Source organism: Grammomys surdaster, unplaced genomic scaffold (assembly GCF_004785775.1).
Source record: "Grammomys surdaster isolate TR1022 unplaced genomic scaffold, NIH_TR_1.0 126124, whole genome shotgun sequence".
NCBI lineage: Eukaryota > Metazoa > Chordata > Mammalia > Rodentia > Muridae > Grammomys > Grammomys surdaster.
Window position 1 is genome coordinate 4,457,892 of NW_021620932.1, and position 18,380 is coordinate 4,476,271.

Here is an 18,380-nt window from a genome sequence, read left to right on the forward strand (position 1 = left end):
CCTTTCCTTTGCTCTCTGGTTTACAAAGAGTTAATGAGCCTGGCCAATGGAAGGCTCCTGGCTGTCTCACCAGAGAAGGAAGCACTAGCAGTAAACTCTTTACCTAATTCTCCACTGCTATATAAGAATTAATTTTAAGAAACCCACAACATTTAACTGTACAATAGCAAATGGTTTAAGAACAGTACATATTAACTAAAAGTGACAGGCCTCAGCAATCACCACTTTTGCCACCACAACTACCCCATTGGTGCCTTCCAGACATAGGAGCCCTATAGATGTCAGTAATATCACAGCACGCACCCCCATTCATAACCCCATCTCCTCTCTCAGCCAGTTTTCTCCCTCCATCTCCCTCTGATGAATTTTTGTTCCTCCTTCTTAGTGAGATTAAAGAGTCCTCACTTGGGCCTTTCTTTTTTAGCTTCTTTGAGTCTGGGAAGTGTAGCATGGTATCCTGCATTTTATGGCTAATATTCACTTATCGGTGAGAGCAAACCATGTATGTCCTTTTGGGTCTAGGTTACCTCACTCAGGATGATATTCCTAAGTTCTACCCATTCCACTGCGAAATGAATGATGTCTTGATTTTTAATAGTGAAATAGTATTTCATTTTGTAGATGAACAACTTTTTCTTATCCATTGTTCAGTTGAGGAACATTGACATTGGTTTCTGGATATTACAAAGAAAGCTGCTGTAAACATAGTTGAGCAAGTGTCTCTGTGATATAGTCGTGTATCTTTTGGGAATATGCCCAGGAGTGGTATAGCTGGGTCTTGAGGTAGAACTATTCCCAATTTTCTGAGAAGCTGTCAAACTGATTTCCAGAGGGGTTTCAAAGTTTCCATTCCTGCCAGCAATGGCTCTGTGCTCCCCTTGCCAGCCTGTGCTATCTCTTGAGATTTTGATCTTAGCCATTCTGAAGGATGTAAGGTGGAATCTCAGTGTCTTTTTGACTTGTATTTCCCTGATGACTAAGGTCATTGAACATTTACTTCTTTATCATTCAAGATTTCTCTGCTAAGAATTTTCTGTTTAGCTCTGTACCCTGTTTTTAATTGGTTTATTTGGGTTGTTAGCATCTAACTTAAACTCTTTATATATTTTAGATATTAGCCCTCTGTCACATGTAGAATTGGTGAAGATCTTTTCCCAATATATAGGCTGTTATTTTGTCCTATTGACAGTATCTTTTGCCTTACAGAAGCTTTTCAGTTTCATGAGGTCCCATTTATGAATTGTTGATTTTAGAGTCTGAGCCACTGGTGTTTTATTCAAGAAGCTGTCTCCTGTGCCAGTGAGTTCACAAATATTTCATACTTTTTATTCTATTAGATTTAGTGTATCTGGAATTTCAATGAAGTCTTTGATCCACTTAGGGGTAGGGGCATCTCAAGGAAGTGCCAGAGACTTGAGATGGGGAAGGATCCTTGGAATCAATGGGGATGACTTTAGATCAGATTCACAGCATTTAGATCAGGTTCACAGGGTATTGAACCTGAAGAGGCTACCTCCTGTAGCCAGGTATGAACCCCAGTGAGTCTAGAGGAACACCATCCCACCCACAGAACTTATGATGCAAAATGTATCTTGTCTTCTATAACTGTAAGAATGAGGGATGGAACGGAAACTAAGGGAATGGCTAAGCTATAACTGAACCAACTTGAGATCCATTCCATGGGCAAGCATCAATCCTTGACACTATTAATGATACTCTTTTATGCTGGCAGAGAGGAGTTTAGTATATTGGTCCACTGAGAGACTGCACCCGTCAGCTAACTGAAACAGATGCAGAGACCCACAGCCAAACATTAGATAGAACTCAAGGACTCTTACAGAGTAGTTGGGGAAGGATTGAAAGCCCAGAAAGGGATAGGGACTCCACAGAATACCAACAGAGTCAACTAACATGGACACTTGAGGCCAATCAGAGTCTGAACCACAAACAAAACAGCATATACTGTCTGGACCTAGGCACCCTGAAAATATTTAGCAGATGTGCAATTCAGTCTCCATGTACATAGTTCAACAACTGGAGCGGGAGCTGCTCCTTAAATTTCCCTTGTCTGTGGAATCCATTCCCCTATCTGGGCTGCCTTGTGTGTCCTCAGTGGAAGAGTATGTGCCTAGCCCTGTAGAGACTTGATGTACCAGGACTGGGGAATATCTGATGTCGGGGGAGGGGCAGTTCTTTAGTCTCTCAAAAGAGAAGGAATGAGGGAAGGACTGTGTGAGTGTGTAAGGGGGCTATGAGGAGGGAGAGCAGTGAGGTGGTGGTTGGTTATTTGGAAAAGTTTGGAGGGAGGAAAAGAAAGGGAGAAGTGTTGGAATTATATTAGAATCCCCAACATAAAAAAAATAGAAAGACAAAAACTCATGGAAATGATCTCTTCTTTATATTTTAAAGGTAAAATTACACAATAAAAATAGATTCATTTAGATGTTTAGAAACAAATCCCCTCCCCTTTTTCTCTAAGAAGGGGAAAAGCCTTGGATATTACTCCCAGATGTACAAAATATAAATAAATAAAATTTAAAACATTAGAAGATTAAAATAAGTATGTAGAAATATTAAATAAACTGAATGTGTTTTAAAACATCCAGAAATTATACTGCTTTACTCTTGTATGAATAAGTATTCATGACATGAGCACGACCATGTCAAGAACACCAGTGCCTCAGACTCATGGATATGGCAAAGCCTGCGCAACTCAGTCTTAGGAGAATGGCAAGACATTTTTCTGTCCAATTAAAGATGAGAATATTTTCAGAAAATATCAGCTACAGTCTCCTTCTGCAAGCTGGCTGCAGCTGAGATTGAGCCTCTACAGAGACTCCTCTATCAAGATTAGGTAAGTCAGTTCATCCCTTATCAGTATACGATATATGCATTTGTTCAGTCATCTGTCTACAGTACCCAGTTCCTCATCCAGTGCTCTATAATAAAGGTGCTGATTTTACATCACATACTTGCTTCTCAAACACACTGCATGCTCTATCCAATTTCAACTTTTGTATACACAGGTCAACCATTTCTTGATTGCCCAACTTAGGTTTATCACCAAACCTATGCAGGTCATGTTTGTAATGTTTTCCACAAGCCCATATTATTTGATTTAAAACTATATTGAACTGATTTTTATTACGACATTTTCATTGCAGTATCTGCACATATTTTAGACAAGTGTTATTGGTTATCTTTTGTGTTACAATGACCAAAATGACGGAGAGGCCAACTTAGAGGAGAAAAAAATTTATTGTAGTTAACGATTTCAGAGATTTCAGTCTATGATCCTTGTTTATCGATCCTGAATTTCCGGCAAGATAGAAGAACTTGATGGAAAAATCAAATCCATGTTCCTGTAATTACCTTCCCTTACACAGGACCCACATCACACAATTTTCATTGTCTAAAAAAAATAACACCACTGAATATTAAACACAAAAACCTTGATGTTTACCAGATCTCTGTGGAGTTAGTAAGGAGTTGAATCCTCCAATTATGAACCATTTTACAAATCAGTGTTTTGAACTTGGATGTAATTTTCACCAACTATTTATTGACTCCAAATATCTCCCAGCATGGATCAAGTATGCAATAGCTTTGTTCATCTAATTTGCTACATAGAGACCACAGTGGAGAGCTTGAAATATATAATCACCAATTTTGTGAAGTATTGTGATGACATAAACTAAACTGATATTTAATTTGCACTATCAGTATTGTTATTACAGTTCATTATTAATTTTTGAACTGTTATGATCTGAAGCTTTTTCTTAAGTTGTAGGAAATTCAATGACTTGGGACTATAAAATCAACAATTACATTTGTATTACTATTTCTTCTGTACCTAATATATTATACATGCCTCCTTTTCTGGTTAAAGAATCCATATTCTTTGCAGTCAAATATCTGCTTAACTTCCCATTACTGGGTGACAAATAAGTTTAACTTCCTATGAAAGAACTAAACCAATTTCTAAGCAAAACAAAATGCTTTCTCAATATTATTGTCATCCTGAGAATGGTTTATTAAATTTTTTGCTTGCTACAAATACTGCTATCAATAATGCCTTGTACTTGGCTAAAATATTTTTCACTGTTCCATGAAAACCAAGAATATTACTTTTCTGTTAAATAGCCCTTAGATCCACAATGTTAACGCTAATTTCTGTTAATGATAATATTTGTAGTAAGAAGGTTGTTGGGCCCCATTTAGGCCTTGGATTGGGCCTTGAAGACAAACTCGAGACAGGCTTGAGTTTTGAGACCTGTCTTAGTCACTTTTCCTGGAGTGACTCAACAGGACCTCTTTAGCCCTGCCTCTGCTCAGTTGTTGCTGATCTAGAGCTTTGCTATTGGTCCTGTCAGTCACCCCATACCCTCTGTCACTCTTCCCCACCCTCTAAGTCATCTCACCCCACCAAAACCCCTCCCTATGCTCTGAGTTTATATAAACAAGAGGTTGTTAAAGTTGAGTTCCTGCTCGACAAGACTCCTGGCCGAGTGCGTTCCTTTGGGCCTTAGACACTTACCATTCTGCTCAGCCCTCTCTCTCCTCTTGCCTGGACCTTCCGACTTTAAGGAGCCAACAGAAGGTTACGTGTGTCAAAGTCAGCCCCCAAAGACAATTCCTCGTTCCAATGTTTATAAATTATGTTCATAGAGGATATATCAGAACAATAAATTTGGATAAATGCTTTATATTTTTATTTGTAAAACAATGTACTTATGTAAATAAATATATACAGAATATTACCAAATAATGCTATAAATCAGAATATATCAATCTTCATTAACCTAAAAATATCAAATAATCAAATAGTAATCTGCTACAGAAAATACAGTTTTGTTTTCTGCAGTGTTTTTAGTTGGTAAGTCCTATCATATACAAAGGCAACGAACAACTATTTTTAAAGCCGATTTTTGGTAGACGTTATAATTTACATAGGGTATCCTTTCTAGTTTTATGCCAACTGAAAAAGCTGGAGTCATCTGATGCAAGTGGCTCAATGGAGAAAATATCTCCATATTATCAGGTTATAGGCAAGAACATAGGGCATTTTACTAATTAGCAATAGATATAAGATGACTCAGACAACTGTGGGTTGTGCCACCACTGAGTTAACGTCCTGGGTTCTCTAAGAGTGTAAGAGGTAAGCATGTCAATAACCAGCACTCCTCCGTGGTTTCAGCATCAGCTTCAGGATCTGTACTGTGCAACTGTAAGTGAAATAAACCTTTTTGTCCCCAAGTTGTTTTGGTCATGATATTTTATTATAACAATAAAAATGCAAATGAAATAGTTCCTTCAAATATTAATATCAAAGCCTTAATTTCCACTATGATTATCTATGGAGGTGATAAATCTACAGAGAAACTTAGTGTTGAATGAAATTATAGAGAAAGACATGTGGATCAATAAGATTCTTAAAAACAAAAACAAACAAACAAACAAAAAACTACACAGAGTTTGTTCTGTTTTCAGCGTCCTGTGTGAGTGTGCATAGAGGAATGGCATTGTGAAAGAAAATGGACACCCAGAGGTCATGGGTCAGGAAGAGAGCTCTCACTAATATCATGTAGGTACATGATTTGTAAGCCCTATCTTCCACCCTGGGGGAAATATCTTACTGTTCTGTCTTCGAAAGAAGAATACACCAATAGGTTGGCCGTTTTCAAATGGTCATAGTTTAAAATGTACATGTATGTGAATATATATATATGTGTGTGTGTGTGTGTGTGTGTGTGTGTGTGTGTGTATGTGGGTTTGTGTTTGTGTGTGTACACATATATATGTTTGTGTATACATAACAATTATATATATGTACATTTTGTTTATGTATATATATATATGAATATATACAAAAGGCAAGAAAACAATCAAGATGTTTGTATTAATTATTAATGCATTAAATTTGAACCTAAAGTTTAAATGCTAACAGGAATTCATAGGAAAACAATCATAATAGTTTCAGATAAGATGAAAAATAAACATTTGACACTTTTTCTGAATAAAATAAATTTTTGAACCATCTTTTCCTAGTGTTGACAATTTATTATTGTTAAGAAAATTACTGATAATTTTTTGCTTAACAAAATCACATCTGAATAAATTCAATGATATCTCTCACAATCTTGGACTACTGAACCCTATTAGGAAAAAACATAGCTATTATAAATTTTTCTGAAGACTATATTAAATTATTATTGTGTTTGTTAATTATGGTTGTTTTCACTATCTTCATTTCTCCCTTTAAAATCATTCTAGCATTAGTTCATTTGTTCTCCAAAGCAAAAATAAAAATATGTTCAAGTGCCTCTCTGGGAAATGAACACAATTCTATTAGCGTGACTTAATATAGTATTTGTCACCAAATAAATGCTGAATAAGCATAACTAATTCATGTATTAGGCACACTAGAGTATTATGTTTAATTAAATATTGTATTTAAATACCTGCAAAATATCACTTTAATTTCAATATTTCTGTTCTATGTTTAGAGAACATGCAACTGTTTTACTTGGAAAATTGTATTTTAATTGAATGTATACTTCTTATTTAGTTAAATGTTATTTACCTTCAAGAATTATATTCTCTCCATATCTGATTGAAAAAGACATCCAATTTCCTCTAATAACAGAGGCCTGGTTTATCTTTAAATGACAGTAGGTAATAAAAGGCTGTTTCCCTGAATTGTTTTGAACATTGTTCATGGTGAACACTAAAACTGGAAGCTGAAGTACTCATTAAGTTGTATATTTGAAAGACTTTATAAAGTAACCTTCAATAGTAAATAGGGAAGACAGAAAATTGAACAATAAATAAGAAACAAAATTCAAATGAATTGCATAGTGCATGGGGATCATGAAGAAATAAGAAAGTTCTGTTTGTAAAATATATGTTGACTCTGTTCTGCTTTCAAAACCCTTCAGGAGAAAGAATTTTTTTCTTTTTAATGAGAACATAGTGATCATTATCTTCAGGTTTTATTTTCTTCTTGGTAAAGTATGATGTAATTTAATAGCAGGAACATTGAGCTTTCAAAGATCTTCCCTGTGCAACATTTTACTGCCACCACACATATACTGATGTTACAGCAAACAATGACTTTAAATTCATCTATCCCCCATTTCTGTCCACTCTCCCTCCTTCCCTTCTTTCTACTGAGTTAGTAAAAGGCTGGAGAATGCGTACTTCACTAGTTAGAACTGTCTTTGAATACAGTTATCATTGACACTGATGGACCCCAGCACAATTTCAGCAAAGGGTACCTTACACCTTCTACCCTATAACATAAGCATGAAGCCACAGATACGTGTGAATCTTTTTTTTTCTGGATTTTAGATTACATTTTGTGCAGATATTTAATTGCAATAACCAACAAAGGTTGCCTAATTGCCTTTAACAATCAATAGATACAGTAGTGACACTCTAAATTATTTTCCAAATCTGTCTAACAATGTTAGGATTTCAATATTAAATTCTATGCTTTATCATCCATTCATATATACATGAAAATTATAGTCACAATAATAAATAGAGATATATGCAACAGAAGGAGATAGAGGGAGAGAGGGAATACATGTCAAATAAGCAGTCTCAAGTTATCTGTTGCCATCCTTTTTGAAAATCAAACTATTAAAAATCAATACTTATATAAAATATACCAAAGTCACTGTATCAATCATATTTTATATGTCTATATTTAGTCAATGACCTTTAACAGCTTATGACACACACACAGAATAGCACCATCCTAATATTGTCATTGTCACAGCTACATACTATTTAATTTGGGATTAAGTATTGGAAGTACCAAAATAAAACTATCGCTAATAAGAAAGACAAATGTACATTTTAGTTTCATAGCAAGCCGACTGTAGGAACGCCATGGTTGTTGTGGCTTCAAGGCTTTATGGAACCCTTCTCTGCTGGGACTTCTGTTTCATTGCTGACATAGCCTTTAACCCTGTTCCCTTTGGTTCCAGTGTAGACCCCAGTGCTTCTCCTCACATTTGTATAAATAAATACAGCAGGGGTACAGAATGGAGGAAGACAAAGTAAAAAGACTCGTGTCAGCACACCTTCAACAGAATATGAAGCACCTGGCACATGACAAATCTGTTTTTAATCTTAAAAACAAAGGTAAACGAAACACTTATACTCAGCCACAAATGTGAGAGTTATTACCACCATCATATGATGTGAGTTACTTAAAATAAGAGAAATAAAAACTGACATCTATACTGCTTATATCATTGAATAGACAGAATATATATTTTAACAATTGCTCTAACATTGATTTGTCCTTCAAAACTTTTGAAATATTAGAGAAATAACCTTGTGCACCAGACTGAGTTTCAAGGGCTCTGTTTCAACTCATATCCTGCGCACTTCAAGAAATAAGATGTAGATTTGATTTTAGTGTAGTTCACTGGCTGTCAGTTAGGGGAGATGATAAAGTTCATTTTATTGACTCAGTGACTTTGAAATCACTGTTTGATCATTTCTCCAACAGCGTCATTTACTGTAGAGACAAAGCAAGAATATGATCATGTCATTTTAAATTTTGCCAAAATGTAACTTTTGAGATGGGTTAAGCACTGATAGGGCAAATTCCATGTTCTCTTTTGACATTTCATATTGAATTCTGATTATATGTACCTTTTAAGAAACATCTGGAAAGCTAGCTCTTAAACACATGGCAGAGGATTTATTTCCCTAATAATAACAATGATAGTACCTTTAGTAAAGTTCTCATTAGGGACATTTACTAATCTCCACGCAATAATGTATATTTATTTGGGAATATACAAAAATTAAAATTATCAAGAAAACAGATATTTACTTGTTTGAATTGCATTAAGAAGCTTTATTTTCCACTACATTTTCTCATAATCAGTGTCTAAAAAGAGAAAAATCAACAACAACAAAGGATGGCTTATAACGGGAAACACCTGAGGCAAAAGTTTTGGGGGTATAAATTTTCATTTACTCTAAGACATTACTATGAAACTTCTTTTTCCTGAGGTTGGCACATTTTTGCTTTAAGTCTACATTTCTAGTGTTATATTCTCAAGAATGTTATATTCTGTTTGGGGTTCACTATAAAATCTCATACAGTTTTCTAGGGATTGTAATAGTAGACCTTGGATGAGGCTTTTGGTACCACAAACTGAACAAATGTTAACACACTGGTATTATCTTTGGAGTATAGTTATAAAAGGCTAAGGATGGGTTGGATATGTAGAAAGGATAAAAGGGATGATTTATGAACTTTTGTCCATGAAACCAAGTGGTCATCTGTATCATTTTGAGGTAAAAAATGTGGGAAAAGGCCATATATTTGAAATTAGTGTTTGACACATTTATATGATAGGTAGAATACAGAGGCCTGGTGAAAAATACCAACACAGAATATTATTTAAATAGGTAAAATACCCTTCTGTAATTCACCATCTTACTGGATAATAGCCATCCTATTTCTGGGTAAGATAATTTAAAGCTTTCAGATGGAGATGAATGATATTAAATAAAATAGACATCTTTGTTTATTATAAACTGAATATTTACCTCTAGTTCATTTGTTACAATTTCAGCCTTTATATAATATGAATTGTGAATAGCCTCTTGGGATGGTGATATGGTCATAGATGCTTTCAAGGTTGGACACATGCCCTTTAGGAAAAAATACAGAGATATTTCTCATTATATTGTCATATGAGGACATAAATTAAAGACAGTCATCTGTAAATGAACAAGTAACTCTTTTGAACATGGAATTTTTGATGCCTTGATTTTGTAAGTCTCTACTTCCATACCTGTGAGGGACGTTATGTGTTGTTGAATCCACCAAATTTGTGATTTATTCAGAGATGAAAGAAAAAATAATATCTTACACAATCAATCTTTTAAACTCTTAACACATGACAAAATTAAATTAATCAATTATTCAGAAAAAAATTAGCTAAAAAAAAAATATTCCTTAGAAATATTTTTTTGAATAGCTTAAGAAAACTACTTGCCTCCTGGTGAACTCACATTTCAGAGTTTTTTTAGTGAGAAGTCAAGAGAAAGGCAAGCAAGAAATAAGATACGAAAACAATGAGTCAGTGTAAATCTGTTAATTAAAGTGTTTGCAAAGTAGTTTCAGAATATTGTCCTTTCTAAAAATAAAAAGGGTTGCCTGAAAAAATACAGACTTAGTTCTTTTAAGTGGATTGGATTTTCTGAGTGCTTGATGTTTTCTCTGTGGGATCAATGAATTCCCCTTTTTTATTTGTGGAAGGAGTTGTATTAGAAATTGTGGCTCTCTTTTGCAGTCCATTATAAGCACAGACAAAGGAAACCATCGATGTCAATTTGTGTGTCACATTTCCAGGGAAGTTCTCAGGAATCCTACCAAGACACACAAATAAGAACTCGAAGCTATGCGTGCTTTTTAAATGGTAAATGTGTACATGCCTGCTGTAGCCTTTCAAAGGGTAACTAAGGGGCAGAGGAGACACCTCTAGTAAATCTAGTAAATCTAGGTGTTAAATGAGAGGGCGGGTTAGATTTTGTCAACTTGACAGCAACCATACTCTACTGGGAGAGGGAACACTCTCTGAAGAACTGACTCCATCACATCACATCGACCTGTAGCACATCTTGGGCAAGGGACTCTTCTGTAATTAATGATGTGAATCTGCACAGTCCACTGTGAGCATTGTTACCCTTCTGCAAGAGGACCCTGAGCTGTAGGAAATGGGTAGCTTAGGAGACCAGAGGATTCGAGCTTGTAGTTAGCATTTGTCCATCTGCCTGCTTTGATTTCCATATGAACGCTTGCTAGTGCTTTGCTCAGTGATGGACTGGGACATGAATGTATAAGCCACATAAATCCTGTTTTCCCCAAGATGCTTTTGGTCAAAATGTTTAATTTAAAAAAGAAGAAGAAGAAAGGAAAAGAAAGAAGAAACAAAACGGAGAAGAGAAACATTAATGAGTCTGTTGCAGATAAGGAATCAGCAAGTTTGGGAAAAGAGAAAGTCAAACAACTCTAGATAAGACATTTTAATCAGAAAGGAGCAGTTAAGATTACCTTGTATAATAAAGCAAGTGTAATAGCAAAGTGTCCAGTAAGTTGCACCTCATCAGATCCCTTTGGACGGTAATGTAATGCTTTTAGGGCTAAGAATGAAATGAAATTGGATTCATAAGTATTAAAACAGAAATTAGACAATAGGAACAATAAAATATATAAAGTATAAGAATTTGAATACTTTAGTCTGTTAGCAGACTTTATTACATTTAGTTATATAAATACTTTTGACTACCCTAAATTCAGTCAGTGGAATATTTCCAGTTCATATTTTGTATATGTTATATTCAATTTTTCCTACTGCAATAGAAAGCCTGAGATAAAAACACATCCCATATTTTTGCTTTTTCTGTTTATTTTATTATTACTTTTATCTTTATTTTGTTATGTTTTGTTTTAATACTGGGTCTCTCTTCCTCCTGTCTGTCCTGTAGCTCATTATACAGAACAGGCCTGCCTAGGACTTGAAATGATCCCCTTCCTGCCTCTGCCTCTTGACATTAAAATGACAAGTACACCAACACCCATGTATGAAAGTATCATCTTTCTGCATGGCCATTTTGAGCACAAAAATTACAAGCATACACAAAGCTGACTTTGAAAGAGGTTGGTTTTACCTTTGTCAACAATTTTAAAGTCCCATGAAGGATATACAATTGGTGTCTGTGCTTGCACTTTCTTATTCCTTCCTCCCTTTCTTCATTCTTTTGTCCATCTCAAATGTTTCTAGTGTAAAGAGTTGAGAATAATGATTTCACTGAAGACCAACTCAATAAACTATTAAATATATATTATGAGAAATTATGAAGTAACTAAAATGAATATGGTTTTGTAAACACAGAGATTTGTCTGCAATCCTGTACTGAGTTACTAACCCAAGAATGCAACATCTTATATAAGATATTTTATGAAACAAAGATTATCTATGTGTTCAGATGCAAAATTCATCTAAGACATTCATATATAAATATAAAATAGAAAGTGTTAATATATCATATGGAAGTATTTACAAAATTTTAAATTATGTAACCACTAACTGGTTATATTGGTTTTGCTTATTCTTTTTACATTAAATGAAAATTTATTTCTCTACCCTAAACAGTGCTAAATCATAGACATATAAAGGAAAATAACACATTTTTATCCTCCAGGCATCTCATAGTAAGAAGTGCCCCATGTCAAAATAGACCAGATAAATCAAAATGTCATTTATCCTGCAGAAAAATGTTTATGTTGTATAGATGAAAAACAAGAATGAAGCAAACCTCTATTTGTGAATATTGTTTGGAGAAAACATTCACAAACAAACATGAAAATAAATACAAGTCTTAGAATGAAATACACTGCGTCATTACCTGATGACTGAACTTGGTTTGAGATTGTAGATTACTTGAGAGGAGAAATTATCATTCTCTGTTTATTCACTCCATGAGCTCTGCTTGACCTCCACAGACTGAGTCTTGAAACATAGCCGTGGGGCAGGAAGGGAATAAAGTAATGACAAACACAGAAACACACTTTAAAAGCATAGATCAGGTAGGTGTTTTCCAATCTCTAAACAACAAGGCCCTCAGGTTTTCTTAATGCACACACTGCCAGGGTGGGTGTGAGGGTTAGCTAGTCTAGGTACGAGGTTTCTGTAGGAAAGCAGTCTCAGGCTTTAAAGACAAATAGGAAGAAGCAGCAATTGCTAGACTTTTTGTACCAAGATCAGTTGTTATTAGCACTTATATTGGAACTCTTAAGCAGAGTTTGTATACACATCTTCAGCCTGGCCCACATGGAGAACTGGCTTTACCAATGTCTCATGGAACTTGAGTCCTTGACATAGCTGTGCCAATGATAAAAATGCACATGTAGTCAGGACTTGTCTCACGCAGGGCTTCCTCCTCTCCCTATATCTCTGCCTTTTATTTTTCTGTAGATGTTCAAAATGAAACTTCAATTTTGTTCTGGGGCATTTTACTGTTATGCTGGACCCCAGATTGTAAAATGTAAGGAAAGAAGAGCAGAACAGCTGTTATGCTTCCCTTAGACACACATCCTCCAAAAGGGATATTTTAACAGGTTAAAGGGATTGACACCTCAAGACTCAGTGAGAATAAATGTTGGCAGTATTAGAAGTGAAGCAGTCCATTCATAAGCCTCATGCATCTTTGCTCATGGAATTAGGCTGCATTGTTGCTATTACTGTGGGTTTAAATACCCAAATGGTGCGTTCAGTTAACTTTGAATTATATCAGTTTTCATTTTATCGAGCTGCTGCCATGCATGTAATCTGTGGGACATATAAATGCTATCTAAATTATAGGGTTAGAGCTGCCCTAAAAGGTTGTACAGAGCCCACTGGAATTCCAAATGTTTAGAGCAATACATGGGTTGACTGGACTTACCTGGATAATTACTGGATTATTTTCTAGTTGAGACTCTGCTTTATATGTGGAGCTTGTTTTTCCAAAGTAATTATTCCAGAACTTCATGGAACTTGACATGGCACAAGGGATAGGCCAAGCTGTAGAGGAATTTTAATCCAGCAATATGGCTTCTCTGGCAAAGGATCACATCCAAAGACCTTCTAAGTCTATATGCTTTGGCTCCAATGACACACTTTTAATCACTCTAGCTGGAATACATGCCACAACCGTAGTAAACACATACAACACCAAACAATATAGCCAAGGTTAATTTGTAGAAGAAAACAGCCATGTTTAAACATAATGTCTAAATTGAGTGGCAGAGAAACTGATCAATAAGAGAAAGATTTTACAGAATGAGTTAGAGATAGGTTATTACCAACTCTAACAAGAATAGGTAAGAAAGGGAAAGAAGGAGAGGATTTGCAGTTTTATCTGAAGGGTTTTACAGAGACTGCTTACAGTTGAAGACATAACAAACCAGAGAATGAGAACTATCTAGAAGATTAGAACAGGTTTCCACATATAGTTTGAAGCTGAGAAGCCATTTTGAATCTGTCTGCTTGGAGAGGAGTTTTGAGCTGGAACAGCTGAGTTGAACCGCCCAGCCAGAGTTCAGAAAGAACTAGAAAAGGTAAGCTTATTCAGCAGTAAGTCTAGGAGCCAAAACATTTTAGGACTAGGGTAGATAGTATGAAGGCTAGAAGCTTCCAGACGTAGGCCCAGTGTTAGTTAGATTTAAAAATTTTGGGCTCAGCCCAAGCATGTATTTATGATCCTTGGATATGGCTCTCATTTCATCCCTTCATCTGGCTAGTAACAGTTATTTTTACACCAAGTAATTTTCTGGTCATTACTTCTTTCCATCAGAACTTTGTGGTCCATTCTTTTGCCCTTTAGTGACAAGTGCGAGTCTATTCTGCAGTAGTGATGTCATCTTCTACCACACATTTCCTTCCTTCCTTCCTTCCTTCCTTCCTTCCTTCCTTCCTTCCTTCCTTCCTTCCTTTCTTCCTTCCTTCCCTCGCTCCCTCCTTCCCTCCCTCTCTCCCTGCCTCCCTCCCTCTATCTCTGCCTCTCTCCCTCCCTCTTTCCCTCCCTCCCATACTCACATCCTCTCTCTCTCTCTCTCTCTCTCTCTCTCTCTCTCTCTCTCTCTTATTTTCTTTTAGTTTTAATGTAAATAGTCCTTATTTATACAATGTGTCATTCTAGATGTCAGCAGGGCTTTCCACAGTAACCTATCACTGTGTGTTATAAGGAATTCCTGAATTGTTGAGTGATTTTATATTGAGCAAAATAGTTTTCAGTGTAGTGCTTGTATAAGCAGGAATATTGTTCTATCTTGAGGCTTTATGGAGGGCCAATAATGGCAAAGACAGTAATTTTTCCAAATGTAAAATTGTCACTATTTTTCCCTAGTATGGGTAATTTTCCCAATGGCTTTCTCTAGAGCCTCAGCACAAAGGTGACTTCTTTGTAAATTTAAGCATTTTGAAGAATGCAAGTTGCTTTCTGTTTTGTTTTGTTGTTGTTGTTGGTGGTGGTGGTGGTGGTGGTGGTGGTGGTGTGTGGTTTGTATGTACGTGTTTTAGGGAGCTACATTTTTGCCTTTTCCAGAGTCTTGTTAGCAGTTTCAAAGGAAATTGTTTTGTGGATACCATTCATGCAACAGATTCATTTGTAAGATGCCTCATTTTATTTCAAGAGCTCAATCACAAAGTCTGGACATCAGTATACAATATTTGTAAGTTCTAGTGACTTTCAGTTAACAAACTGTTTTCTTTCTTTTGCATTTTTTTTCCAGGAAAAGCTGCTGGATTATTTAAGGCAGGTTTTTCAAAAGCCTGCTAACTTCTAAAGCTGTCAAGACTTTTTTCCCCTCAGGCTAAACTCCTCTATGAGTGCTGCAATATAACCAAGCTACTTCAAGCAAGCTCCCTGCTTTCCTATCTGCCTTGCCAGCCGCAAGCATTTGGCACCTTTGGTGGGGATCCCTAGTGCAGGTCACTGTAAATGGGAGACTCAACAGGAAATTTCTTGCCCACACATTTCAGAAGTCTAGACAGGCTTTATTATTGTTTGCCCATCATCTCCTGCTCGCAGAAGAGCAAGGACATGCCTGCTGGCTGTAGTGGCTTTACCTTACTTGCAGTGCTTCCCAAAAATTGCTTTAACTTTACTTCTGTATCTTATCAAAATCTTGTTCAAAGCACTAACATATCATTGCTTATCTTTAGATTTTACCTCTTCTGGAAATATCTTTCAAATTATTAACATACAAATATTTCTCATTTTTATTTATCTATTCACTCCAAGTTTTACACCTGATGAATAGAATTAAGCATGCTTCTTTTTCCTTCTTTCATTTTCCTTTAATTTTTTCTTTTTTTATTAAACATTCCATTCATTTACATCTCTAATGATAACCTACTTCCTGGTTACCCCTCCACAAACCCCCAACCACACATTTGCCCTCTCTTCATTCCCCTTTGCCTCTATGAGGGTGATCCTCCACCTACTCACTCGCTCTTGCCTCACTGCTCCAGCATCCTCCTACACTGGGGCATCAAGCCTCCATAGGACCACGGGCCTCTCCTCCCATTGAAGTCAGATAAGGGTATCTTCTACAACATATGTATCTGGAACCATGGATCCCTCCATATACATTTCTTGGTTTGTCGTCTAGTTCCTGGAAGCACTGGGTGGTCTAGCCTGCTGATGTTGTTCTTCCTATGGGGTTGTAGTCTCCCTAAGCTCTTCCAGCCCTTCCACCAGCTCATCCACTAGGATCCCTGAGCTCAGTCTGATGGTTGGGTGAACATTCACATCTGCATTGGTCAGTTACTGGCAGAACCTCCCAAGGAACAGCCATACCAGGTCCAGGTCAGCAAGGCCTCTTGGGAACAGCAACAGTGCTGGGTTCTTAATTCATTATGTGTATGCTTCTCTTGCAACCTTCATCTGACCAGATGCAAATTTCAATGAAAACCATAGTGATGAAATAAAGGTATGAATAAGCTGAAAACACTAAATTTTTAAGGTACCCATATCCAGGGATTGAGATTTTCTCTTACAAAAGACTAACAGTGGAGTTATACTCTCTTCCATTCATGCTCCCATGACCCTCATTATTCTACTAATTGATAGTATTAGCTGGAAAAGTTATATGAAAAAAGAACAATTGTCCCATCATATAGTTCACTGTTGTAGGAAAACCTAGTGACTAGAGTGGTGTTCACTAGAACAAGAGAAAAATTTCTAGGGGTAGGGAAGGTTACATATGAAGGCATAAAATGGAAAGTGTCTAAAAGATACAGAAAATAATTATTGATGTTCAATTATGGCTCAAATTTTGAACTAAATTAATAATTATTATTATTAGTATCCTTAGCATTGCTCATCTGAAAAATTATCAGTAACCTCTTACTGGTTGCAAATAATGATTGAAATTTTTAGCTAGTTGCTGTTTATTTTGACAACATATTATCCACTAAAGCTTGTAGTAGAATTATATATATATATATATATATATATATATATATATATATATATTGTCTTATTTTTAAGATTAGGCCACATGAGCTCTAACTTTAGTATACACACACACACACACACACACCAAGGTGAAAGAAGTTCACAAAGTTGTCCTCTGATTTCCACATGTGTGTCATGGCATTCATAACCCCACAGACATATTATGATATGTATACAATACCAATAAATCAAGACAAAACCAAAGAATATTAGTTATTATTTTGTCAGTTTGAAGAAAAAACTGACACATCACAGCTGAATAACAGACATTATGTGATAGAACATACTGGGCTATACAATATGATTTTGTTTAAACCAAAATAATATAAAAATAATAGAAAGAAAAAAGAAAGAAAGAAAAAAAGAAAGAAAGAAAGAAAAGTTGGCTTGTAGGAGATTCACAATCTAGATTGAATTTTATTCTCTTTCTCTTTGACATGGGTCAAAGACAAGGAAATGGGTTGCTTGGCAGGAGTATGACATTGGACAAGAACAAGGAAGTGGTTTCAGGCAGGAATCTGACATTAGGCTAGAACAAAGAAGTAATTTCAGGCAGGAATCTAAATATTAGGCTAGAACAAGGAAGTAGACTTCAGACATGAAAATGACTTTGGACTAGGATGGGGGATGGAAGTTGTCTCAGATATTTTGGTCATCCTGATAAGTCCTTAGAAATGGTGATCATGGGAATGTTCATGGAATTTTGTTTATTGCCTTGTTTGTTCTTTGACTATTTGTGTTTATTGTCTTGCTTGTTCTTTGACTATATGCATCTATTGTATTGCTAGTTCCTCAAACTAGAACTGACCTTAATACTTGTATGTAATTAAAATGGTATAAAAGCAAAAAGGTGGAGAAGGGATGGGATAAAGGGGTTCTAAGGAGGAAAACTGGGGAAAGTAGATGGCATATGAAATGTAAATAAATAATATATTCAATAGAAAAAAAGAAAAAAAACAGTTCTTTAGTATAGCATACATAATAACGGGTTTCATTATGGTATTTGTAAAAACTGATCCTTTTTTAAAAAATGGATTTATATTGTTGCAGTATAATTGTTAATTATTAAATAGTCATGATAATCATAATTAAAATATATATATTAGTATTTTTTATTATTTCAACCATAATTACTGATTATAATTATATCTTTTCCATAGCTACTCTCCGCCATCCAATTCTTTAGTTTTATGTCCATATCTCTCTGAAACACATGACTGCTTTTTAAACTATTATTATTCATAAATATAATATTTATTCCTCTGTGTCTATTTGGAGTTACATTTCTCAGAGATAACCACTAGGAATTGGATCATATTCCTTGTTTCCAGAAAAAAAAA